General features: G+C 33.7%; 1 protein-coding gene across 1 annotated transcript in view; it reads left to right on the top strand.

Moving 5' to 3' along the window:
• Positions 1 to 26,919, top strand: part of SMC6 (Structural maintenance of chromosomes 6) — a 594,918-nt gene that overhangs the window by 446,933 nt on the left and 121,066 nt on the right. The gene's annotated exons all lie outside the window — the stretch shown is intronic.

The raw sequence follows: 26,919 nt of genomic DNA, 5'->3' as shown, positions 1-26,919 counted from the left end.
GAGTCAGGAACTCATCGAGGAAGGCCATACTATTCGCACCAACTATCATACCTGTTCTTGAATTCATTCATGCCACTTGCACACACACAACATCCAAGTGCATTCCAATCATGCACCACTCTATGAGAGAAAAATTTAGCCCTCATCCCCTTCTTGACAGCATTGATTCTCAATTTCCATGGATGTCCTTGCATTCTTTCCTCACCCCTCTATAAAATGAAAAATGCTGTATAACACTCATAAGTTTGTAAATCTCAATCACTCCTCTCCTCCTACAAGACTTTATAAAGGTCTTGTAAAGAGTCAAAATGACTTCCATATCTTTACATATCAAGGTTTGTTTCAACATTGCCATTATTCTCTGAGTTGTATTTACAATTTTTACTATATGACCCTTGAACTTCATCTTCTTATCTCCTAAAACTCCAAGATCCCTAGCCTCATCAGTTTCTTCAAGCATAATGTCACTGATATAATATGACATTGGATATCTAATCACAGCAAAGTGCATGATCTTACATTTATTAACATTGAAATGACAGCCATTTTTATAGGCCCACAATTCCAGCCTATTCAAGTCATTCTGCAAGTACTACATGTCAGCAGCACTCCTGATTATACTATTCTATTTCACAATATTGCAGTCAAACTATGATGAACCCATTATAGTGAATTCACTCAATATAACAAACTACTGAAAAGCCTTGGCTACATGAAGGCTTTCACTATGACTTATTATTCTTTTAGTCCTTACAAATTTATTATGGCAAAAGTGGAGTACATTTAATACACTGCTTGATATTGAGCTTCATCATACAGTATCTCTTTTATACTGAACAAGTTTTAACTTAAATGAGTAGGAGCTGATGTTATTGTCAGACATATGGCATAGGTAGGCTACCATATGTTAATGAAGAATGGTTGACCAATAATGTGGAAAGCATAAATTAACACTAGAACACTGAAGAGGCACAAAATTATGATATCATTTTATGTAACTTGTGTATTTTTTGTTAATTCTGCCAGGATCTGTTAGTCAAAACTCCTAATGTATTGCAATATTGCATCATGTTCTTTTAAATTTCTGACTGATTATCATCTCAGTATCTCCACTTTTACCTTTTCACACTATTAAGTAAATATTATTACTTGAGACAACTTTTAAATGTTAAATATATTAGTATTTTATCCATTTTGGATAAACAGAAACTAGGAAATATCTATGTTGAATACCAACAAAAAAAATCAGTTGTTAGCAATTTAGGTGTATAAACTGCCACTTAAAATGAAAATAATAAATGAATTAAAAAAAATAATAATTGTGTGATATAACTTTTCAATAGTTAAGTATGTTTGCCATTAGCATACAATGCATACTGGGTTACATTTCTGAGGGTTGATCTATGACTGAGAAACTTTTGTTAATTCTTCCAAGAAACAAGAGTATACCTTTAGATATCAGTGTACAGCAATCCCTCGATTAATGCGTTCTTTAAAACAGGTGCATTAATAGTAAATGCACTAATCGAATATAAGAACCTACAAGAAAATGTATAATTCGTTCCTCAGATTTCATTTTTGACCCTTAATTTTTTTAATAAAAGAATTAGGGTATGTCTCAGGGCCTAGTTAAAGGAACATCATGAAGCTGAAAGATGATAAAACATATTTAGAATATAAATTTATTATTCTGCCCTTCTTAACAAAGAATTGAGCTAATATAGTTTTGGGGGGCATTCTGTTTCTTTTTTTCATACAACTGACGGTTTGGCTCTATTGCCTCTTATGCCAATTTTACTAATTCTCTCTTCACCAGGGCCAGTCTCTAAGCATTGCTGCTTAAAAACATCGATTGTACGAAAACGGTTTTCAAATTGTTTGGGCTTGTCAGTGATTAAATTTTCTTCACATTCTTCGGGATCTTCCTGCTGTGCATCTAAATTTAGCAGGTCGGAATCACTCAACTTCTCAGAATGAGATTTAATCAACTTAGATTCATTTGAAAAGCCTCTAAAATCATTTGCACAATGTGGAAGAATGTGCTTCCAAACGGCTCACATGTTGCTAGCAGTAATTTCATTCGACTTTGCAACTTTATAACCAGGCTGAGATTTCTCTGATTTAGCTAGAAAAGTCTTGGAAGGAATTCGCTTTCAAAAAAAAGCCAGTTTCATCAACATTAAATATTTGTTGATCACAATAGTTCCCTTCTCACACAATTTTCTTCAAAACCTCTGGTAATCTTCTTATCTCACTTGCAGATTCGCCTGTGATTAGAACATTATGTATGCTATTTCTCTTTTTGAAATGCTCAAATCACCCAGCACTAACTTGGAATTCTTCTTTTCCATCATTGATAGCCCTTTCTTTCCAGGTTACAAAGCGACTTGATTTAATAAGGCCAGTGTTTAGCTGCATCCGTTTTTGGTTCAAATCTCCGATTCATGTAGAAAGAAGTCTTATAATTCAATCATTATAATACTTTGATTTTCAGTGCATGCATGATGAACTTCGAGCAGCCTTACCTTTCTCTTTGTATTCAGCAGTTGATTCACCCATTTTTATGTTCTTGTCCTGTCTTTGCTCTGGACTCGCCTTGTTCATTTTTCATTATTTCAAGTTTTTCTTCCAATCAGATTACTTTTCGAATCATTTTCACACTTCTATTTTTTGCTCATTAATTCTTTTACTCATGATTAAAGGTTAGGAAAATAATTTAAAATAAAAAAGCAAAGAAACAATTGCCTGAGATATAATCAGCAAAATGCTATGTAATGCAGATGACATCAATTTTGGTGGTAAATTTGGAACATAGTGTAGTATGCCATTAAAAAATAACTTTGTAAAATGTTTCAAATCGGTAACTAAATTATTTCATCCTGTCGAGTGATTTTTCAAAATAGGTAGCCATAAAAATGTATAGATCGAAAATTTTTAAAATCAGTAACATTTATTTTTAAGATGTATATAGGCACACTAAATGAATTTTGGTATCCAAAAAAAAAAAAATGATGCACTAATTGAGGGATTGCTGTACTGTCTAAAGGTGAAATATGTTTATACATCCTATACAAAATCAACAACAGCTACCAGCTGTAGCAAGTACAGCTATGCTATGTGTGCTGAACACAGGGAAGAAATATGTGTGAAATGCCAGGAAAAAATTGAATTAAAAGCACTGTTTATTTTTTTTTTTAATGTGGAATTAAAATGAAAATAATAAATTCAAAATTTTAAAATACTTTTTTTTTGTCAGCACATAACCCTTGAGTAGAAAATTTGACAAGTGTTACTAATAATGTTCTATTCACACACGCACGCGTGCACACACACACACACACACACACACACACAGAGAGAGAGAGAGAGAGAGTTTCTAAATAGGTAAGATGTATAAAGTAAAAATCTGTTTATACGTTCCTGAGATTGCATTGTAATTTTCTATCTTCCTGTTTTCAGTTTAAGTGTTTTATTGCTGATTTTCATTCCAAATTTGGCACAGAATTATTTAACTTGGCTAAAGACTTTTGAAGATTTGTAATAGATTTATTTAAGAGAATAGCATCATCTTCACAGAGTAAAATAACTTAATATCTCCTAGCTGAATGTCAGATTCAATACCATAATCCTTAATAATGTGCTTTCATATAGATTATACAGAACAAGGTTACAGAGATGCTAATTAATGTGATTATATTAAAGAAGGATTGTTAATTTTACATATCTGTGCATTTTTTGAAGGTAAGGGTGATGTAGTACTTGGACCAGGAGTTGATTAGACTGAGCTGGTATGTAATTAGGAGCTGTTTGAACACAGGACTGACAGTCTGGATATAGATGTCTTATCAGATAGCCAAAAATATGAATTAACCAATAATGAAGAAATAAATTAAACAAACTAATAATTTTAAAGATCTAGGTGAAAATAAAGAATAAAAGGAACATGAAACCTGTTATGTGCATAGAAAGCCTGCAACATTATGGATGCTGACTGTTGTTTCATTTTAAAATGTCATCAGATGTAGAACATAAATAACTGTGAGATTGCTACATGGTGTAATGAAACAATATATTCAGAGTTGAACTGGTGCAAGAATGTTAGAGCTGGTTTGGTTGGTTTGAGAGTTGTGGGAAATAATTTATTTTATTTAATTAGCCTGAGAGAAAAAGTATATAGGATCTTTTTATGCTTACGGCATACTATGGGTTCTTATTGCCAGTGATTTAGAGCAAAGCAACATAATTTGGTTTGGTTTTCTTTGAAATTGATAATATTGATCATCTCAGTTTCAGGGGTGTGTTTTGATTATATTGCATGTAAGGATATCTTGGTTCTGATATTTTTGTTGTTGCTACAAGTTTTTTGTTTGTTTGTTTTTCAGTGGTGGTAAGTAATATACTTTGACAATCCCTGATAAATTGATAAGAAATGAAATAGATTTTATGATGATAAATAATACATGTAAAAGTATTATAACCAACATCACGACATACCCAGGTGCTGATGTAGGTTCAGACCATAACTCTGTTGTGTCTGCTTTAAAGATTAAACTAAAAAAAAAAAATTCTAAACTAAAAACAGTCGTACTGGAAGATTTGACTTTACAGCTCTGAATATACCTGACATCATAATGTTGTTTAACTCAGAAATTAAGAAAAAATTAGATTATGTAGGATATAAAACAGAATACAATATACTTAGCAACACAGAAGAAACTGAAAAAAGATGGGCAGAATTTAGAAGTGCAAGATTTGAGACAGCCAATGAAATTATTCCAAAAATTAAATATAATAAGAAAAAACTCTGGATGACAGAATTAATATTAGAACTTATGAATGAAAGACGAAAGAAGAAAATACACCATAGTATAAAATACTCAGTAAAATGATAAAAAATGAATGCAGGAAGGCTTAAAGACAAGTGGCTAAATGAAAAATGTAAAGAAACAGAGGAATTGGACAATAAACACAGTAGTAAAGAAATGCATAAATCAATCTAAACTCTGAGAAATAAAAAGAAAAATTTCAACCATAATCTTTGTATAAATGATCAGAATGGAAAAATACCACTAGAAACACAAGATATCATAAAAAGCTGGGAAGAATGTGGAAAAGTACTGTTTGATTCTGATGGCACAGCCACACCAGTTATACAAAATATGAATGGTGAACCAATTACATACGAAGAAATAGAATATGCTATAATGCAAATGGAAACAGGTAAAACACCAGGCTCTGATCAGCGTATCAAATTGTTGGAGAAATTAAATGAAAACACAAATAATGGTGTAAAGGTTATTTTAATAATATATATCATACAGGATACATCCCTGATGATCTAAGAAAATCCGTCTTTGTCACTATCCCCAAAATTCCAAGAACTTTTGAATGCTCAGAATGTAGACTAATAAATATAACAAGCTATGTTACAAAATTATTATTGAGAATAATCCTAAAAGAATAAAAGCACTTTGTCAATAGAAATAGAAGACGCTCAATCAGGTTTTCAAAAAAACAAGTACAAGAGAAGGAATTTTCAATCTGAAAACATTATGCAGAAGAAGCCTCAATAACCAGTGTAAAAATAATGATTCTTATATATATATATATTTTTTTTATTTACCTTACTTTACTTCGTATATGTTGTACTACACCTTCGTTATACTTCAATATTGTTTGTTTCTCTTATCTTATCATTCATAATTCCAAGTTTGTACTCATTGCTTGAGCTAGCCTTATCACTTTTAATCCTTTAGTCTAAATTTCATTCCCCCCTCTCAAGGTCGCAACTATGCTACTTTCACTTGTGTGGAGTATAGATTCAGGGATTGCCTCTGACTGGAACCAATTCCTTTGCTTAACCAGCTGACTTTCTCTTACACTGATCTTTAAAAATTTATTTGTATAATGACTGCAGCATTAAAGATTGCGCAAAGGAATTGTTTGTTTTTCCTATACGTATAATAGAAATACTCAGCTGAACAAGAGTATTTTTCTTGTGTTCAGCTGAGTATTCAAGCAACGTTTGATAATAAAAATTAGTCAGTCGTTGCTAACTTTAACTTTTAGGACACACAGGCTCTATATTTTTATGAGAAGTGAATTGGTAAGTCGAAATCAGGCAAGTTATTAACAAGCAAAACAATTGATTCATACTACGACATGGTAAGATTTCGCAAATATAAAAATTATCTAGTTCTTACCAATTCTGCTAAGTAACAATGCAGTGCACGTGTCTGGTTCTCAGATTAATTAAATCAGCACTTCTAGCCTATAGCTTAAAGAAAAAGACAAATTTATACAATCACATATACATCAGAAGTTAGTTTCACACACATTTCAACTCCGTTTAACTTAGATCATTAACAGAATTATGCTTTACTAAGCTTCACATTCAATCTCTCCTTCAAACATTAACTCTTAACAATGACCTTTTAACATTAACTAATGCTCATCACTCTGCAGCTAACTATTTTACAATAATATAGAAGTGAGGTTTTCCTACCACAACTTTACAATATGTTAGCAATAAAATCAACAATCCCTGCTTTAAGGTTCACAATCCATAACAGTTCTATATTAATCTTACTTGAAACTTTTCTCAGCCGGTTCAGCATTCAAGATCCTAGAGATCACGAACATAATCTTCTTCTTTCACGTTAGGACTGTAAACTCACATTATTCCACGACAACAACGATACAGCATTCCTGGAGATCGCTTAAAGAACTTCGTGATGGGACTTCTCGAACAGGCCCACACTGCCATTAAAAATCTTCTATCATCATCGAAATGCTGCTAGCGGGATGTCCTTCCCCCATCCTTGGAGCAGCTGGACCAAGGAACCTCATCGAAGCGACACCGGAACAAGTCAGGAAGAGGGCTGGGAGCAGAGCACCTCTCTCCTTTTTATTCTACCTTCACGGCCTTGGAACTTCTTCAGATCGAGTTCCCTGGATGTTCTACCAGGGGGTTCCTTATCCCCCCCCATGAAATCGCTGACACTAAAGCATTTGATTCAATAGATAACAAGAAATTAATACACATCCTATAGAATAATGGTCTAAAAGGAAAGGATCTACATATAATTACAAGTATATGATACAAAAATGCATATTCTGACAGCTTTGAAATAAAAAAAAAAAAAGGGAGTAAGACAAGGGTGTGTCTTATCACCTTTATTTTATAATATAGATAGCAACAAATTTTTAAAGATATTGCAGAATTGAAGGGTGTAAAAGTTGGGGGTAGGAACTTCAACAACTTTTAAGTTTTTGGCTATCTGATAAGATATCTATGCCCAGACTGTTGGTTCTGTCTTCAAACACCTCCTGATTACATGCAAAAACTCAGTCTAATCAAGTTCTGGTCCAAGTACTGTATCATCCTTACCTTCGAAAAATATATACAGGTATGTCAAATTAATAATCTTTATTTAATATAATCTCATTTATTGGCATCAGTGTAACCTATTTGATTAATTTTTTTTTAAAAAAAGCATGCTCCATTACCAAATTATTATACAAAGCAGCTTTGCTTTCATTGTATAATAATTAATATTAATAATGTAATTACACCCAATTCTCCATTTATGCAGCAGATTGGTTTCAGAAAAAAAAACATGTAAATCAAAACCATTTAAAGGAATACAGTGTATATGAGAAAATAGAGGAATGGATCGAGATGTGAAAACCTGATACGAACAATAACTTATTTACAAACAAAACATATGAAAATCATTGAATAAAACCCTATTTAATTTTAATGGGATATTTTTTTATTTTAAATACTTATTTAAAGTGTGTGTGTGTCTTTTTTTCTTTCTTTCTTTCTTTCTTTCTTAAAGAAAATAGCGTGTCACTAATAAAACAAATTCAAAAAGGCCCAACTACACCTGCGCATATGGTTATTAGTTAAATTTTATTCGTCTTCACTTTCTGGCAGTAGCCGCATTCTTTTGTGTGAGAATGGAATTAAATCACTTTCATCACTTGAAACACTTTGGCTGTCCTGTTCATACTGAAATGCCAAAACAATTTTTTCAGTAAAAGGAATTAAATTAGCACTAATTTCCAATAATTATGAAGATTTTTTTTTACCACAAACTCTGTAATTAGTAATCGTTGAGAACCTGTTTTGACTAGATCTTTGTATAATTTTCATATCGCACCATACCTGACTTCAGTTGACGTTTAAACTGCTCAGCTCATTCAGCATTCGGATAATGTGTAAGATAATGACTTTAAAGACCATCAATTCTTCAATATCTGCAGACAAAAAATCATCAAATCTCTGCCAACTGCATGTGCTAATCTGATGATATTGGGATGTTCAGTTGTATGCAAAGGATGGTTTTTTTTTTTTTCTGCACATTCTGGCCAAGTAGCTTTCCAGCATGCATTTAATGTTGATGGTTTCAATTTTGTTAATGCCAGCTTAGCAAGTTTTATGCAATCCAAAATAGAAAATTTCTTCAACGTGTCAAAAAAACATCAATAACTGCCAGTAATTATCCTTATCTACGTTATCCGAAATGTATGGCATGACCTGGGTAGTGATCACACCCTGGTCTAGTTGTTGTATTAGGTGGCAGAAAACAGATTTCCACATTCGGGTGTTCTAAATCATGACGGCTAGGCACATTGTCTATAAAACTTTAAATTCCAGATTTTTTTTCCATCAAATAGTATTTAACTTCTGGAACAAAACATTGATGGAACCATTCATTAAAAATTTAAGAAAGGATCAATCATTAAAAATTTCTTTTCTAATGCAACTTTTTTCCCCTTCCAGTGCACTGGTAACGTGCTAAAATCCACACCTTTCATTTCCTGCGGTCTTAGAGATCGATTAATAATATTTTTTATGCTGTATATGTTCTATTTGGCTTTTTTTCTTCTTCAAAAAACACCGGTTTCATCTGCATTCCAAACTTGATCAGGAGTGTAGCCATCATTTTCAATATTTTGGACATTTTGAAGGAAATTCCCTATCTGCTAGTGCATTTGCAGATGCAGCTCCCCCTTTTATTTTTACATTATGAAGTGCATATCTTTTGAAAAATTTTGTAAGCCAACCTGTGCTTGCAGAAAAATCACAATTGTTGTTTGATGCTGTTGACTCCTTTTCCTGAATCTGTTTGTACAACTGTAACCTTTCTACTTCCAGGAACTAACAGCAAGTGACAGATGATCAGGTGGATCATTTCCTGATATTTAAAACATTGGGGGGGGGGGTCTCCAAAATTCAAGTTCAAGTACATATGTACTGTTCTAGGAAATTATAAATATAATGGAAATATCCTTTTTAACAGAACTAAATCCGAACAAATTTTAAAAATAAGCACATAAATCAAAATATACTGTATAAAAATAGAATTGTTTTTGTTTTCTAAACTGTGCTATTTCTAAATCCTGTAAAAAAAGCTCCGTAAAAAAGAGAATTAGCTGTATAATGATAGTACACAGGACCAAACTCAATGGACACACATCTCTTAGAGGCTTCCCAATCAGTAGTAAGTAATTCTGCTGCTGCTTACTCTTCAAGTTATGAGTGGAAGAGACCGAGGCCACTGTCTGAGGCCACTCTTGGACTGGTCTGAGCACTTCCTCTGTGTTGAGTTATGTACATACATAACTTCTGCCATTCTCTGTTATCACTTCTCTTGGTAACAGGACTTTAAAGCAGCTAAGGATCATGTGACTATTATTTTGCAGCAATGCTTCAGGAGATCATATATTAAAACCATTACTCATTAATCGATCCCTAAGACTACTGGCAATGAAAGGTGCGGATTTTAACACGTTACCAGTGCACTGGAAGGCAAATAAAAAAAAAGGTTGGATTACAAAAGAAATTTTTAATGAATGGTTCCATCAATGTTTTGGTCCAGAAGTTAAACACTATTTGATGGGGGGGAAAAAATCTTGACTTTAAAGTTTTAGAGACAATGTGCCCGAGTGTGAAATTTTGTTTTCTGCCACCTGTTGTATTACAACATCCTTAATACAACAACTAGACCAGGGTGTGATCACTACCTTCAAAACTTACTACATGAGAAGAATATGCCAATACATTTTGGATAAACTAGATAAGGATAATTACTGGCAGTTATTGATGTGCGGAAGAAATTTTCTATTTTGGATTGCATCAAACTTGCTAAGTTGGCGTTAGCAGAATTGAACCCATCAACTTTAAATGCATGCTGGAAAGCTACTTAGCCAGAATGTGTGAAAAAGAAAAACCCATACCTTTGCATACAACTGAATATAATAATATCATCAGATTAGCACATGCAGTTGGCAGAGAAGGATTTGATGATTTTTTGTCTGCAGATATTGAAGAATTCATGGTTGACAAGGCTATTAGTGATGACAAAATAATAGAAGCTGTCCTTGAGAATCTCGATGAAAAAGAAAAAAAAGTGATGATGATGAAGAGATTTCACTCACTGCAGGATTAATTAAAGAAGGACTTCAAATGCCTAATAATTTACAAAGTCATTATCTTACACATTATCCAAATACTGAATGAGCTGAACAGCTTAAATGTCAACTGAAGTCATGTATGGTGCGATATGAAGAATTATACAAAGATCTAGTCAAAACATGATCTCAACAATTAGTAATTACAGAGTTTGTAGTAAAAAAAAAAAAAAAATCAACCTTCAGAATTATTGGAAATTAGTGCTAATTTGGTTTCTTTAACTGAAAAAAAAACGTTTTAGCATTTCAATATGAATAGGACGTCCAAAGTGTTTCAAGTGATGGAAGTCATTCAATTCCAGTCTCACACAAAAGAATGCGGCGCTGCTGCCAGAAAGTAAAGACGAATTAAATTTAACTAATAACCATGTGCACGGGTGTATTTTGGGCCTTTTTGAATTTGTTTTATTAGTGACACGCTATTTTCTTTAAGAAAGAAAGGAAGACACACACACACACTTTAAATAAGTATTTAAAATAAAAAAATATCCCATTAAAATTAAATAGAGTTTTATTCAATGATTTTCATATGTTTTGTTTGTAAATAAGTTATTGTTTGTATCAGGTTTTCACATCTGGAACCATTCTTCTATTTTCTCATATGCATTGTATTCTTTTGAATAGTTTTCATTTACATGTTTTTTTTCTGAAACCAATCTACTGCATAAATGGAGAATTGGGTGTAATTATATTATTAATATTAATTATTATACATAGAAAGCAAAGTTACTTTTGGTAATGGAGCACCCTTTTTTTTTAAAAAATGAAGATTATTAATTTCACATACTTGTGTGCAATTTTTGAAGGTAAGGATGATAAAGTACTTGGACCAGAACTTGATTAGACCGAGTTTTTGTATGTAATCAGGAGGTGTTTGAAGATGGAACCAACAGTCTGGGCATAGATATCTTATCCAATAGCCAAAAACTTAAAGTTGTCGAAGTTCCTACCCCAACTTTTACACTCTTCAATTCCGCAATATCCTTAAAAATTTGTTGCTATATATATTATAAAATAAAGGTGATAAGCCACATCCTTGTTTTACTCTTTTTTTGATTTCAAAGCTGTCAGAATATGCATTTTTGTATCTTATAGGCCATTTGATTCCAGTATATATATTTGTAATTATATGCAGATCTTTTCCTTTTAGACCATTATTATGTAGGATATGTATTAATTTCTTGTGATGTATTGAATCAAATGCTTTGGTGTAATCATTAAAACAAAGAAATATGCTTTTCTGGTTATTGAGGCTTTTTTGCATAATGTTTTCAGATTGAAAATTCCTTCGCTTCTACTTGATTGAGTGTCTTCTATTTCTATTGACAAAGTGCTTTTATTCTTTCTAGGATTATTCTCAATAATAATTTCATAACATTACTTGTTAAATTTATTAGTCTACATTCTGAGCATTCAAAAGTTCTTGGAATTTTGGGGATAGTGACAAAGATGGATTTTCTTAGATCATCAGGGATGTATCCTGTTATGATATATATTATTAAAAATAACCTTTACATCATTATTTGTGTTTTCATTTAATTTCTCCAATTGCCTTGTAGCATATTCTGTTTCTTCGTATGTAATTGGTTCACCATTCATATTTTGTATATCTGGTGTGTCTGTGCCATTAGAGTCAAACAGTACTTTTCCACATTCTTCCCAGCTTTTTATGATATCTTGTGTTTCTAGTGGTATTTTTCCATTCTGATCATTTATACAAAAATTATGGTTGAAATTTTTCTTTTTATTTCTCAGTGTTTGGATTGATTTATGCATTTCTTTACTACTGTGTTTATTGTCCAATTCCTCTGTTTCTTTACATTTTTCATTTAGCCACTTGTCTTTAAGCCTTCCTGCATTCATTTTTTATCATTTTACTGAGTATTTTATACTATGGTGTATTTTCTTCTTTCGTCTTTCATTCATAAGTTCTAATATTGATTCTGTCATCCAGAGTTTTTTCTTATTATATTTAATTTTTGGAATAATTTCATTAGCTGTCTCAAATCTTGCACTTCTAAATTCTGCCCATCTTTTTTCAGTTTCTTTTGTGTTCCTAAGTATATTGTATTCTGTTTTATATCCTACATAATCTAATTTTTTCCTAATTTCTGAATTAAACTGACTTAAATTATTTAAGGAATTTACAAGGTATACTGGAATATTAATTAAAAGAAACATTAATAAATACTTCCTAAATTTCGGCAATGTCACATTGCTGTTTTCAACAGGAACATATAACTATGACAGGTGCATGCAGAAAAAAAAAAAAACAAATGAAGCAGAAGAGAGAAATTACTGTTGTTCCTAGAGTCCTAATGGTGCCCCCTATCAGGCTATATTGGATTGTCTTGGCTGTTGGACTGATGTTCTCGTGATGCAAGCTTCCCAAATTTGGGGCAGTCTCATGCACCCAAATTTGTTGCGGTTTGGAAAGTTTTTTAGAGCTGAGGCTGATTCTATGAACAACCTTTCATATTTAAACTTGCTGTGGTTTATTAACGTGGCTTTCTTCCAACGTATTCTGTGGTGGGTATCCAGAGCATGGTCTGCAAGCCCAGTACTGGTGAAACTGGATGTAGTCTTTATGTTCTGAAATCCTGACATTTGCTATCCTGCCTGTTTGGCCAAAGTAGGACAGTTTACAGCTGCAAGGGACCTGGTATATCCCAGGTAGGTCTAGGAAAAGTGGTTGGTCTTTGGTGGAGCGGATAACGGATGATAATTTTTTATGTGGTTTGTAACAAAAAGTTGTCATATTTTTTTAAGATTTTGGTTATTTTTTCTGAGGTGCCCGGGATATAAAGAATGATGTGGGATTTAGTGTAATCTTTGTTATGAAGGGAAGGGATTATTGGATTTAACATATTTTGGGAGTTGTAGCCATTGACTAAGAAAGTATTAAGAATGTGGTTTAGTTCAGTGGTTAGGGCAGTGTCATCTAAACAGATTAATTTTGCCCTGTTATATAGTGATTTTATAACCCCATATTGTTGTGGCAGGGGGGGGGGGGGTTGCTGGTGAATGTGTCTGCCTGTATGGGTGGGTTTTCTGTAAACAGAGACTACCAAGGATCCATCAAGATGGCGAGTGATTAGTGTCTAGGAAAGAGAGATTGTTGTTTTCCTCTTTTTCTTTTCATAAGACGAAAACAACATAAAAAGATCCTATATACTTTCTCTCTCAGGCTAATTAAATAAAATAAATTATTTCCCACAACTCTCAAACCAACCAAACCAGCTCTAACATTCTTGCACCAGTTCAACTCTGAATATATTGTTTCATTACACCATATAGCAATCTCACAGTTATTTATGTTCTACATCTGATGATATTTAAAATGAAACAACAGTTAGCATCCATAATGTTGCAGGCTTTCTATGCACATAACAGGTTTCATGTTCCTTTTATTCTTTATTTTCACCTAGATCTTTAAAATTATTAGTTTGTTTAATTTATTTCTTCATTATTGGTTAATTCATATTTTTGGCTATCTGATAAGACATCTATTTCCAGACTGTCAGTCCTGTCTTCAAACAGCTCCTAATTACATACCAGCTCAGTCTGATCAACTCCTGGTCCAAGTACTACATCATCCTTATTCAAAAAATGCGCAGATATCTAAAATTAACAATCCTTATTTAATATAATCACCTTAATTAGCATCTCTTCCATAATCTATATGGAAGCACATTATTAAGGAATATGGTATTGAACCTGACATTCAGCTAGGAGATATTAAGTTATTTTACTCTGTGAAGATGATGCTATTCTCTTAAATAAATCTATTAGAAATCTTCAAAAGGCTTTAGCCAAGTTAAATAATTCTGTGCCAAATTTGGAATGAAAATCAGCAATAAAACACTTAAACTGAAAACAGGAAGATAGAAAATTACAATGTAATCTCAGGAACGTATAAACAGATTTTTACTTTATACATCTTACCTATTTAGAAACTCTCTCTCTCTCTCTCTCTCTCTCTCTCTCTTTTTGTGTGTGTGTGTGTGTGTGTGTGTTTTAATCTAGTGTAAATAGAACGTTATTAGTAACACTTGTCAAATTTTCTATTCAAAGGTTATGTGCAGACAAAAAAAAAAGTATTCTAAATTTTTGAATTTATTATTTTCATTTTAATCCACATTGAAAAAAATAAGCAGTGCTGTTAATTCAATTTTTTCCTGGCATTTCACGCATATTTCTTCCCTGTGTTCAGCACACATGGCATAGCTGTACTTGCTAAAGCTGGTAGCTGTTGTTGATTTTGTGAAGGATGTATAAACATATTTCACCCTTAGACAGTACAGCAATCCTTCGATTAGTGTGCCTATATACATCTTAAAAACAAATGTTACTGATTTTAAAAATTTTCGATCTATACATTTTTATGGCTACCTATTTTGAAAAATCACTCGCCAGGATGAAATAATTTAGCTACCGATTTGAAACATTTTACAAAGTTATTTTTTAATGGCATACTACACTATGTTCCAAATTTACCACCAAAATTGATGTCGTCTGCATTGCATAGTATTTTGCTGATCATATCTTATGCAGTTGTTTCTTTTCTTTGCTTCTTTTATTTTAAATTATTTTCCTAACCTTTAATCATGAGTAAAAGAATTAGTGATCAAAAAATAGAAGTGTGAAAATGATTTGAAAAGTAATCTGATTGGAAGAAAAACTTGAAATAATAAAAAATGAACAAGGCGAGTCCAGAGCAAAAATAGGTGAATCAACTGCTGAATACAAAGAGAAAGGTAAGGCTGCTTGAAGCTCATCATGTATGCACTGAAAATCAAAGTATTATAATGATTGAAAGAGAGAGACTGCTTTTTACATGAATCCAAGATTGGAACCAAAAATGGATGCTGCTAAACACTGGCCTTATTAAATCAAAAGTCTCTTTGTAACCTGGAAAGAAAGGGCTATCAGTGATGGAAAAGAAGAATTCCACATTAGTGCTGGGTGATTTGAGCATTTCAAAAAGAGAAATAGCATACATAATGTTCTAATCACAGGCGAATCTGCAAGTGAGATAAGGAGATAACCAGAGATTTTGAAGAAAATTGTGTAAGAAGGGGACTATTGTGATCAACAAATATATAATGTTGATGAAACCGGCTTTTTTTTTTTTTTTTTTTTGGAAGCAAATTCCTTCCAAGACTTTTCTAGCTAAATCAGAGAAATCTCAGCCTGGTTATAAAGTCGCAAAGTCGAATGAAATTACTGTTAGCAATATGCGAGCCATTTGGAAGCACATTCTTCCACATTGTGTAAATGATTTTAGAGACTTTTCAAATGAATCTAAGTTGATTAAATCTCATTCTGAGAAGTTGAGTGACCTGCTAAATTTAGATGCACAGCAGGAAGATCCCGAAGAATGTGAAGAAAATTTAATCACTGACAAGCCCAAACAATTTGAAAATAGTTTTTGTACAATTGATGTTTTTAAGCAGCAATAATGCTTAGAGACTGGCCCTGGTGAAGAGAGAACCAGTAAAATTTACAGAAGAGGCAATAGGACCATACCGTCAATTGTATGAAAAAAAGAAACAGAATGCCCCGAAACTATGTTAGCTGAATTCTTTGCTAAGAAGGGCAGAATAATAAATTTATATTCTAAATATGTTTTATCATCTTTCAGCTTCATGATTTTCCTTTAACTAGGCCCTGGGACATATCCTAATTCTTTTATTAAAAAAATTAAGGGTCAAAAATGAAATCTGAGGAATGAATTATACATTTTCCTGTAGGTTATTATATTTGATTAGTGCATTTACTATTAATGTGCCTGTTTTAAAGAATGCATTAATCGAGGGATTGCTGTACTGTAGAGGTTTTAGTGCCTTAAATCCTCTAAATGTCGCTGTTGAAATTAAAGTGTAAAAGAATTGCAAATTCATTTGAGTGGCTGGACATGTGTGATATTATTTGTTTATAAGTGCACATATATGCATTATTTAACTTGCTGAAGGAGTAAGCATTTAGGTTACCCTTATAGAAATATTTAGAATTCAATTTACATGATCCTTCTAGCAAGGATCACAAATTTTAGGCATATCAAATTAAGAGTTTGTGGCTTGTGACGTTCACTGATATGAGCACAGGGTACCCCACACAACGAGTCTGAGACTGGAGATTTGTACACAAAGTGTTCTTCATGCACACACACACACACATGGGTCAGCAAAAATTAGAGAGAATATTGGAAGTGTAATATGTCCTGTCTAACCTTCTTTAGCTGATTATTCTATGGAACATCTAGAAAATCAACTCTTTTATACCATTTTCCCTTAACCTTCTATGTGGTGTCTTGTCTTTGATGATAGCTTTGCAGTTTGGTCCCACTCAGAGACAGAATTACTTCAAATCCTAGAAGAAATAAACTCTTTGTTCTCCCATGTAAAGTCTGCCTATTGAATGTGAATCCAATGACTTCTACCCTTTTTGGATACCTTGATAATTTGAATCCTACTGGCCATGTTGAATTTTTGATTGATCAAAAACAAATCTTACTGTCCGATGCATTCGCTCATCCTCACATCTTTTGTCATATCAAAAGTCTTGTGCATAGAGCTCATCTGACATGAAAAGAATTTCAATGCCCTTCCTTAAAGGAACATCTGAACAAATAGCATGAATTCACAAATCTCTATACTTCCTTCAAATCAACTCAGAAACTGAACTGTTTTCTTTTTGTACCATCTACAAAAGATAAGTTGCCACCTCTCTCTCTCTCTCCTTACCAGATGTCTATCAAGTACACTGTTCATGTCTACTTTCTTACTTTGCAGGCTGCTCTGCTTTGATTAGAATCCAAGAACATCAAGATTATATTACATTTTTGAATCTGACTAGTCCAGCCTTATTTCTCATGTCACTGACACTAGACACAGAGTTCTTTGGAACCACACAAAGATTCTTCATTCCAGCCAGTTCAAATTTGATCATCTTTTCCTTGAAATCTAAAACACTATGAAATTATTCAAACTTTAGCCGTTCTCATTGTATGACAATCTCAGAGTTTTGAGAAAGTGATTACCATTAACTGTTCATAATAATGATTTTTAAACTTTTAATTGCAGAGACTTTTATAGTTGTCCCTTTTGAACTCTAATGGTGTAACTCTGAACTCGCCAGCAATCGAGATGTGAGCTAGTAAGACATGCTACTTGACTCATTCTTTTGATTCATATAGAAAGTTCTTCCACTTGGTTATACTATAAATTAAAGATGCCAAGAAATTATATTCTTTAATCCTTTATTCAAGTGTAAGCAGACAAAGTTTGCAAGTGAAGTAACTTCACAATTGGGCAACTCGTATATAGAGGCTAATGACTTCACATCACTTGCCTCAGTATCACATAATGCAAGGCACATATCCTTACGAACATGTATAATGCTATGCATTATGGGAAGGGTCACTATGTAATATTTTATTATTGTTATTCGTTATTCTATTGTTTCCTTTCAGTTTATACTCTTTTTCTTACAATTCACTCATGGTCCCTTTACATATACTACCCTCAGTGATTCAGTACTTCTTATACCTGAGAACCATGGATATTTATGTTAATTTCTGACTGCGCCTCCATGTCCCAAGATTGGTACAGGAAATTATGAAAACTTCCGGCAGACTATGATTTAACCAAATTTCAAAATCTCAAAAAAAAGTCTTAACAGTCGTGGCATCTCTCTCTAATATGATTCTAGTGATTACCCGCGTTTATCTAAATACCTCTTATAACAAACATCCTTCTGATTATTCCATTAATTGATAAAAACTTTTCAAAGTAATATCTCGCATGTCAAATCCTCTGGTATCACAAAAATAACAAGATATTAATAGCAAATACCCTGATTAATTAAAATACGTGTCAATCCTTTCCAGTCACTCGGTTATCTTATGTTACTTAATTTATCACAGGAATTTTAGTATCTTAGTTTAAACTGCATCTATATTATCAGAACATATACATTAATTTATCAATTATATCAAAACACAGACTTAACTATTTACAAGTTACAGATCACTCTTAAAACCCATGTAACTCTTCAGGAATTAGCTATACTCTGCTCTACATATAATTATTAATTTCTATGACAAAGAGTGCATTAGTTATTCTCTGGCTATCCTATCCTATAAATCCCAACAGTCAGTATTATATCTTTCTTACAGCACACATAACTTATAACAAATGATATCACACTCGTGAAATGTTCTTCTATTGATGCATCAGCTGTTTCTATCAGTCACGGTCTGATGTTCCTATTTTTCGCTCCAGGCTTTAGGATCCTTAACCTCAAAGTTCACAGAGTACCAGCGGCTTTGTCAGGTCAGCAAGCGGGGTGCGAGAGACAGCTTTCCGGTCCGGGGGCGAGATTACGATCGTCGGCTTTTCACAGACTGTAGGAGTGGAATAGCATCTGGACATTCTCCTTCCTTGTTCACCTCGGGACATCCGTGCTTTTAGACTCAAACGACTTTATCGCAGCTCGACCTCCGGATTCCTTCCATCAGATTCTCTCCACATCTGGGCAGCAACTCCTCCTGGTTCACTCACTAGGTGACTATCTCTCTGGGTGTCGATTCCTATCACCCCCAATTCCTCATTTATATCTCCCTCATATTCCATGCCTTGGGTTCAGGTTTGGATCCCCCCTTACAATATCACGTGATAAGTGGTTTCTCGAACTTTCGCCGCTATCTCTTTTCATGTTACTAATTCGATAGTGGATTCTGGAACTTTCGTCGCGATCCTGTCTTATGTTCTTAATCCCATTTGGTCGGCCTGCGGAACTCCTGTTTGATTTCACTCATTCCTTTCTGCTCTGACCTTGAATTCACCTGTGACTGACTGCAGAGACAGGAATCGAATGGCTTCCCGACTGCTCCGTGTTGCCATTGACATTTGCAATTTTACATGCTTTGTTTTTGAAAGGAGTAAACTAATTCCTGTTAGGTTGTACATATTCTATAAACAAATAAGAGATAATACAATAAACATATTTACACGTTCCCTAGGTTTGACCTTCAGTAAAAGGTTGATGCGTTAGGCGAACAAAAATTTCTGCTGCATCGAACTTTTACAACTACCCAGACCAGTTTTGACCTATATTGAGGTCTCATCAGTGGGAGCTAGTCCCATCTTTAATTCCCAGTATGACCAAGTGGAAAACTCAACATTTGTCTCTAATCCACAGAATTTGAATAATAAGGTCTGACACATTTTGGCTGCTTGTACATGGAAATATGACTTCTGCAACTTCAACCTTGTTATCACTTCTAGTAAAGCCAGACCCAGCATTTCTTGTACTGGCACACAAAACATTTATAACAAATTCTCTCTCCATTTCTGTTTTCTGCCACAACCCATTTACTCTTGGTAATGAATATAGAATATACGAGGGTGGTCTGAAAAGTACTTGGCCTCGACCATAGATGGTAACACTATCAGCAAGATTTTTTTTTTTCTAAGTTGGTACATCTTTCATAAACATCCATGTGAAATTGTAAGTCATTCTATCAAGTAGTTTGTTTTATACAGCTGTCTGAAGCAAAAGTGTTGTCTGTATCCCTTGAAATGGATAAAATTGAGTAACATGCAGTTATAAAATTCTTTGTAAAAGAAGGTTTAACACCAAAAGAAATTCATTAAGTGCACAGAAGTTTATGGGCACTCTTCTCCTTTGTTTTTGACAATTAAGAAATGGGCTGCAGAGTTTAAACATGGCCATACAAGCCTTGAAGGATGTCCAAAAAAGTGTAACAACACCAGAAATTATTGATCAAGTGCATGATATGGTATTGGCAATTTCAAAGTGCATGAAATTGCTGAGACTATAGGCATTTCAAAAGAATGTGCAGGATATATTTTGCATGAAGAATTGCAAATAAAAAAGCTTTGCGCAAGATGGTGCCACACTTGCTCACAACAGATCAAAAACGCACTAACATGGAAATCTCTGAACAGTGCTTTGAGTGTTTTAACAAGAATAAAACTGATTTTGTGTCTAGATTTAATACTATGGATGAGACTTGGATTCATCATTACACATGTATAATGATATACATGTGTAATGATGTGTAATAATAGAATTCAAGCAGCAGTCAAACAGTGAACAGAAGGTTGTTCAGTGCCAAAGAAGACAAAGTCAGTTCCATCAGTGTTTTGGGATGCTAAAGGCATTTTGTTTATCAATTTTCTTGAAAAGGGTAAAACAATAACAGGGGAATATTATTCCGATCTTTTAATCAGACTAGACAAAAAAATTCGCAAGAAAAGACCCGGTTTGCATAAGAAAAAAAATCATCTTTCATCAAGACAATCCACCTGCCCACAAAGATGTTTTGGCAATGGGAAAATTAAGGGATCTGCACTGTGAATTGTTGGAACATCCACCCTGTTTCCCAAGATTTGACTCCCTCTGACTTTTATCTCTTCACAAAACTAAAACTCATCCTCGCTGGTCAGTGTTTTTCTTCGAATCAAAAGATGAATGCAGCTGTAGAGGGTTATTTTGCAGATCTTACTGGGAACCACTACAGGGATGGGATAATGGCTCTGGAGCATCACTTTAATAAATGTATTAGTCTTAAGGGAGATTATATTGAAAAATAAAAATAATTTGAAAATTATAAATTCGTTTTTTCATGGTTAGGCCGAGAACTTTTCAGGCCACCCTTGTACACAACATCATATACAATTCCTCGTGTTAACTCAGTAAGTTAACACGAGGAACCATATTGCATCTCACAAACAACACATACGAGGAGTGTACAAAAAAAGGCTGAACTTTTTAAATAGTGTGCTATTAACACAGAGAACATGCTGCAGCTGCTGAGTGCACCTTAGAGACAGATTTTGAGAACAAACTGCCATTTGTTCCATTCTGCTCTCAGCTCTTCATCAAATAAGTGATAATGAAAGAGGCTTGAAGAACAACATGTGTGTGTGTGTGAAATTTTACTTCAAATTTGGTAAAATTTTACAGAGACATTTCAATTGCTTCAGTTTGTAATTTTGACTGAAAAACCTCAGATGCATCGCATCAGTGCAAAATTCATGCTTTGTTTGCGGGCTGACAATCAGAAAGAGAACTGTGTTAAAATCAGTCAGGAAGAGCTTGCCAGTGCAAATGGTAATGAAAACTTTCTTAAGAAGATCATACCAGGAGATGAGATGTGGGTTTATGGCTATGATGTTTAAACCAAGATGCAATCATCGCAGTGGGTGGGGAAAGGGTCTCCTCTACCAAAAAACACATGGATGAGTCCGTCAAAGAGCAAGGTGATTACTTAGATAAAGAGCCAAAAAGGCTTCACTTCGATGATGCAAAATTATACAAATTAAGTGGATATTGAATCCATTATTTCCAAGCTGAATATAGAAACTCTAAGAGTTTCATGCCGAATATATATATCATCATCATCATCATCAAATTCCTGATGTATACCCTCAAGTGGTGTACAGGATATGATAGTACTAAATGAAAAATTTACATCATTACTAACTTCCTATCTACAATTTTCCTTCAAATCAGTCAGTTACTTGTCAAGACCTCCAGTATTATCATTATCAGATCTTATATTTCTGTTGTCTAAGGCACATTGTACTGTATCAATCCACCTATATCTTGGTCTTCCTCTGGGACGTTTTCCTGCCAACTTTGCAGAGAACACTTGTTTTGTTAATCTTTCCTTGCCCATTCTATTTAAGTGACCACATCACTTGAGATTAGCTCCGCTAACACATTCCTGGATGCCGATGTCAAATTCTTTCCTAATATCCTCGTTTTTAATATGATATTGCCATTGATGCCATCTGTTCACGCCTCTAATCTTTCTCAGGGCTCTCATATCTGCAGTCTCTAGTCTTTGGTCAAGTGTTTTACTTCTGACCCATTTCTTAGATCCATAAGTTAAAACTGGTTTGAACACTGTCTTGTATACAGCTAATTTAGTTCTGACTAATTTCTCTCTTATTCCATATGAATTTATTCAATTGACTTTCAACCATACCAGCTTTATTGATTCTGTTGCCATTCTATTTCCATATTTTATTTACCATCTTCAGTAAAAATCGTGCCTAAGTAGTTGAAATGTTTTACTTGTTCCACAGGTTCTCCATTCACAACACAGTTGACATTTTCAACAATTATACCTATTTTCATTGTCTTTGTCTTTTTAATGCTGACCTTCATACCATATCTATTACAACAGTTATTCAATTTAGTCAGGGAATCTTTACAAACTTGAAGCAGATTTATTTAGAAATATAACATCATCCGCATAAAGCAAAGAGCTGACATTAACATCTCCAATTCTGATATCATGTTTAATACCACATTTCCTTCTTAATGTGATCCATATATATAATGAATAACAGAGGGGATAATGTACATCCTTGTCTCCCACAAGATTTAACATTAAACCATCTTCCTGTACTACCTTCAATTCTAACTGCCGACTTACAACTCAAATACAGACTTAAGTATTTCTTGATATAATGCCTCATTGACACCATATAACTGTAGCGTATTGAATAGCTTCTCTCTTGACACCTTGTCATATGCCTTTTCCAGATCGACATAACGTAAATACAGATCTTTGTTATATTCCCATGCTTTCTCCACTATTTGTCATAAAGTGAAGATCTGATCCTGACAGCCTCTATTTGGTCTGAATCCTGCTTGTTCTTCACCAAGCTTTTCTTCCACAATTCTTCTCAACTGTTTTTCAAGTATACTTGCATAGATCTTGCCAGGAACACTCATAATGGAAATACCGCTGTAATTCTCACATTCAGTTTTATTTACATTTTTATATATGGGTACAATTAGAGCTCTACTCCAATCATCGGGAATTCGTCCTCTGTCCAAGTTTTCTGAACTGTGCAGTGCAGCCACTGTAAGACATTTATACCACTATACTTCAGCATTTCTGAATTTAATATCTTAAAAGATATTAAAACCACTTTAATATCTTTAATATCTTAAAAGATATTAAAGTGGTTTTATAAAATATTATGATGTACCCTCTTTTCCACTTATCAACTAAACTAGGGGTTACCAAAGTGGGAGGTGGGATTACCTGGGGGGGGGGGGGGGTGCTAAGATGGCACTGAAGCTGCAAAATGCAGAAATGTGCCATAATTAATTGCTGCTGTTTGATTATTATTATTATTGTTGTTGTTTCCAAGACATTTTTCGTTGTTTTCTAAGACATATACTGTTGTTTCCAAGACAACAGTGCCATCTTAGCACCCCCCCCCAGGTAATCCCACCTCCCACTTTGGTAACCCCTAGTTTAGTTGATAAGTGGAAAAGAGGGTACATCATAATATTTTATAAAACCACTTTAATATCTTTTAAGATATTAAAGTGGTTTTATAAAATTGATGCAAGTGAAATTTTTCAGTATATGACAAATAGAGAACTGGGGACCATCATCTGTGGACATTCTGTAAGAGTGTTGTTAGTAGGGAGTGTATGCGGACCACATTTATTTGCATAGAGAATGGTGGCCGACGAAATGGATTGCCAGAGTTAGTTGTTAGTTCCCTGATGGTGAACAGATTTAAGGAGAGGTTTGATAGGATATCCATTACTTATCACGGTATTAACAACACCACAAACACTTTTAACAACAAAGATGTTTTATTAACGCTTATATTTTGCTGATTTTCAACTCAGCATCATCAGAGCACAACACACATGTAAACGCGACAGTGAGTGAGTGAAACAATATAATTGCAAAAGACAAAAGATCTAAAGTCCTATTTTTGGCGCTCTCTAACGAAAAAAAAAAAAAAAACAGCAGTTATCCAGGAGTTTTTCTTAGGATAACCGTCTCCCAAATTTTTGGCAAATTAATGCAACCATATTTGTTAAGGTTTGGAGAATTCTTCAAAGTCATTGCTGACTCAAAAAATAATCTTTCAGATCTATAACGACTCCTAAATAGCACATTCGTTTTCCTCCATCTAATCCTGTGTGAAGGAGCGTCCAAAGCATGGTCTGCCAGTCCCGACTTGCCATAGTAATAGTAGCGAATGTATCTTTCATGTTCTTCCAGGCGGATGTTCACTGATCTTCCTGTTTGCCCATAATAGGTCAAATCACAGTCACACGGAACTTCATACACTCCTGGTTGTGCTAAAGGGTGAAGTTTATCCTTAGGCGAGCGGATCAGAGTTGCCAGCTTGACATGAGGTTTGAAAGTGGTGCGAAGGCCATGTTTCAACAATACTTTGGCTATCTTTTCCGATGTACCTCTGATATAGGGAATAGAAATGGTCGTGTTGTATTCTTGTGTATTAGGGAAGGGCAGAGTAATGGGCCTATGTAGTATTTTATCTATTTTGTAGGGATTGTAGCCGTTGGCTAAGAACGTATGGCGCAGGTATTGGAGTTCAGTGGTCAGAGCTGTATCGTTAGAATAAATGGCTCTGGCTCTGTGTGCATTTTTAAAATGCCATACTGTTGGACTGGACGATGATGTGCTTGTTTATGTAGGTATCTTCCTCTGTGTGTAGACCTTTCTGTAAATAGAAAAAGATAGCACACCATCTGAAAGGCGGGTAACTAATGTGTCAAGAAATGGTAAACAGTTATTTGATTCTTTTTCTGCTGTGAAGTGAATTTTGGGGTGTTGGCTGTTTAGGTGGGTGACAAAAGCATCCAAAGTGTGATTCACTTCACAGTAGAAAAAGAATCAAATAACTGTTTACCATTTTTTGACACATTAGTCACCCGCCTTTCAGATGGTGCACTATCTTTTTCTATTTACAGAAAGCCTGGATAACTGCTGTTTTTTTTTTTTTTTTTTTTTTTTTTTTTTTTTTCCGTTAGAGGGCGCCAAAAATAGGACTTTAGCTCTTTTGTCTTTTGCAATTATATTGTTTCACTCAATTATATTGTTGCAATTATATTGTGCTCTGATGATGCTGAGTTGAAAATCAGCGAAATATAAGTGTTAATAAAACATCTTTGTTGTTAAAAGTGTTTGTGGTGTTGTTAATACCGTGAAAAATAAGTCATGAATAACCATCAACACCTAAGCTTATCTGTTAGATAGGTTTGATAGGATTTGGGTGTATAATGGTTAATTTGAGTATCCTGTGCACCTCTTGAGGTGCACAGGATACTGAAGTTCCTGATACTATTGGGAACATCAAATTCCTGATACTACACATCAGGAATTTGATGATGATGATGATAATAATAATATTACAGTCTAAAATAAGTAAGATATAACCAAAAATAAATTATTTAAATTACTAATATTCATTAAAATAAAGTATCTTAGACTTTCGAAGGGAACCAAAGATTAAAATGTAAAGGTTAAGAATAATACATGGGGAAATAATTGAAAACACCAGAAAGAATGAATAAATAAGAATGATATCCCATAATTATGTGTATGAACCATTTCAACATGGAGTTGTCTTTCGAATTATGAAGAGTGCCCTCCTGAGGGAAGGAAATTGCAGATGAAAAGGGACAAAAAGTGGCAGAATTCGCTAAAATAGGCAGTTGAATTCGACGCAATTTTATTGGCTAAAACTTGGGAGTAATTTTAATGTTGTGGAGCTTCCAGTTTTTTTTTTTTTTTTTTTTTTTTTTTGTTATGGTTTCTGAGATCCTCAACTTAATTTCATTGTTTCAAAATCTAGGATGGTGGCATTCTCAATCTGATGGATATGGTTTTGGATCATGTGGATTGCAGTTTCTGTTATACCATTAACTCCCCTAACCGGCCATGACGTCTATAGACATTCAGCTAAATCTATATTCGATTCTGTAACCCTATTGAATAATATGGATGAGAAGTGCAATTTAGTCTCACTATTTCATCCACCTCAGCTGGTAGGGAGATAGGTTTTTATTATTTTGGCTTTTATTCTTGTTTTTGTTTTTATCACTATTGCTCAGGTGATCAGGAATAGGGATATTACAATTGCAAAAGTGTTTTAGCAAGTTGCAACCATAGAGATTCCAATAGTCGAGTCTGTATTGGATGAAACAATCTGGTTGGTAAGGGAATATGCTTTAGTGTGTTGTGGTATTCAAATATTTCTTGTATGTGTGAATTTTGGTGGGTTTCAGAAGGGTAGCCAAAATCTAAATTTTACTCTGTGTATTTAAAAATATAGTTAATACCTTTTTTTAAAGCATATTCGGATCATTTAACTATTTTACATGAAGGAAAATTTTCTTTGATGGGTGGAGTGGTTAACTGAATTCTGGCTGGTAAGTTTACATAATTTAGGTCTATTGAAAATCTGTGTAATTTATTTTCATTTCATTAAGATATCAACTGCTGGTTGAGATTTATGTGCATAGATGAATTGTGAAAGTATGAGTAATTTTTTAATAAAGTATAGTTGTTAGGGTTTGAAATGCAGGTAGTTCATGGTTTTTTTTGCATTTTCC

Source organism: Typopeltis vanoorti, chromosome 9, assembly GCF_054136105.1.
Source record: "Typopeltis vanoorti isolate ZY-2024b chromosome 9, IOZ_Tvanoo_1.0, whole genome shotgun sequence".
Classification (NCBI taxonomy): domain Eukaryota; kingdom Metazoa; phylum Arthropoda; class Arachnida; order Uropygi; family Thelyphonidae; genus Typopeltis; species Typopeltis vanoorti.
Note: the sequence above shows the minus strand (reverse complement) of the source record. Positions and strands in the feature narration are given on the sequence as shown.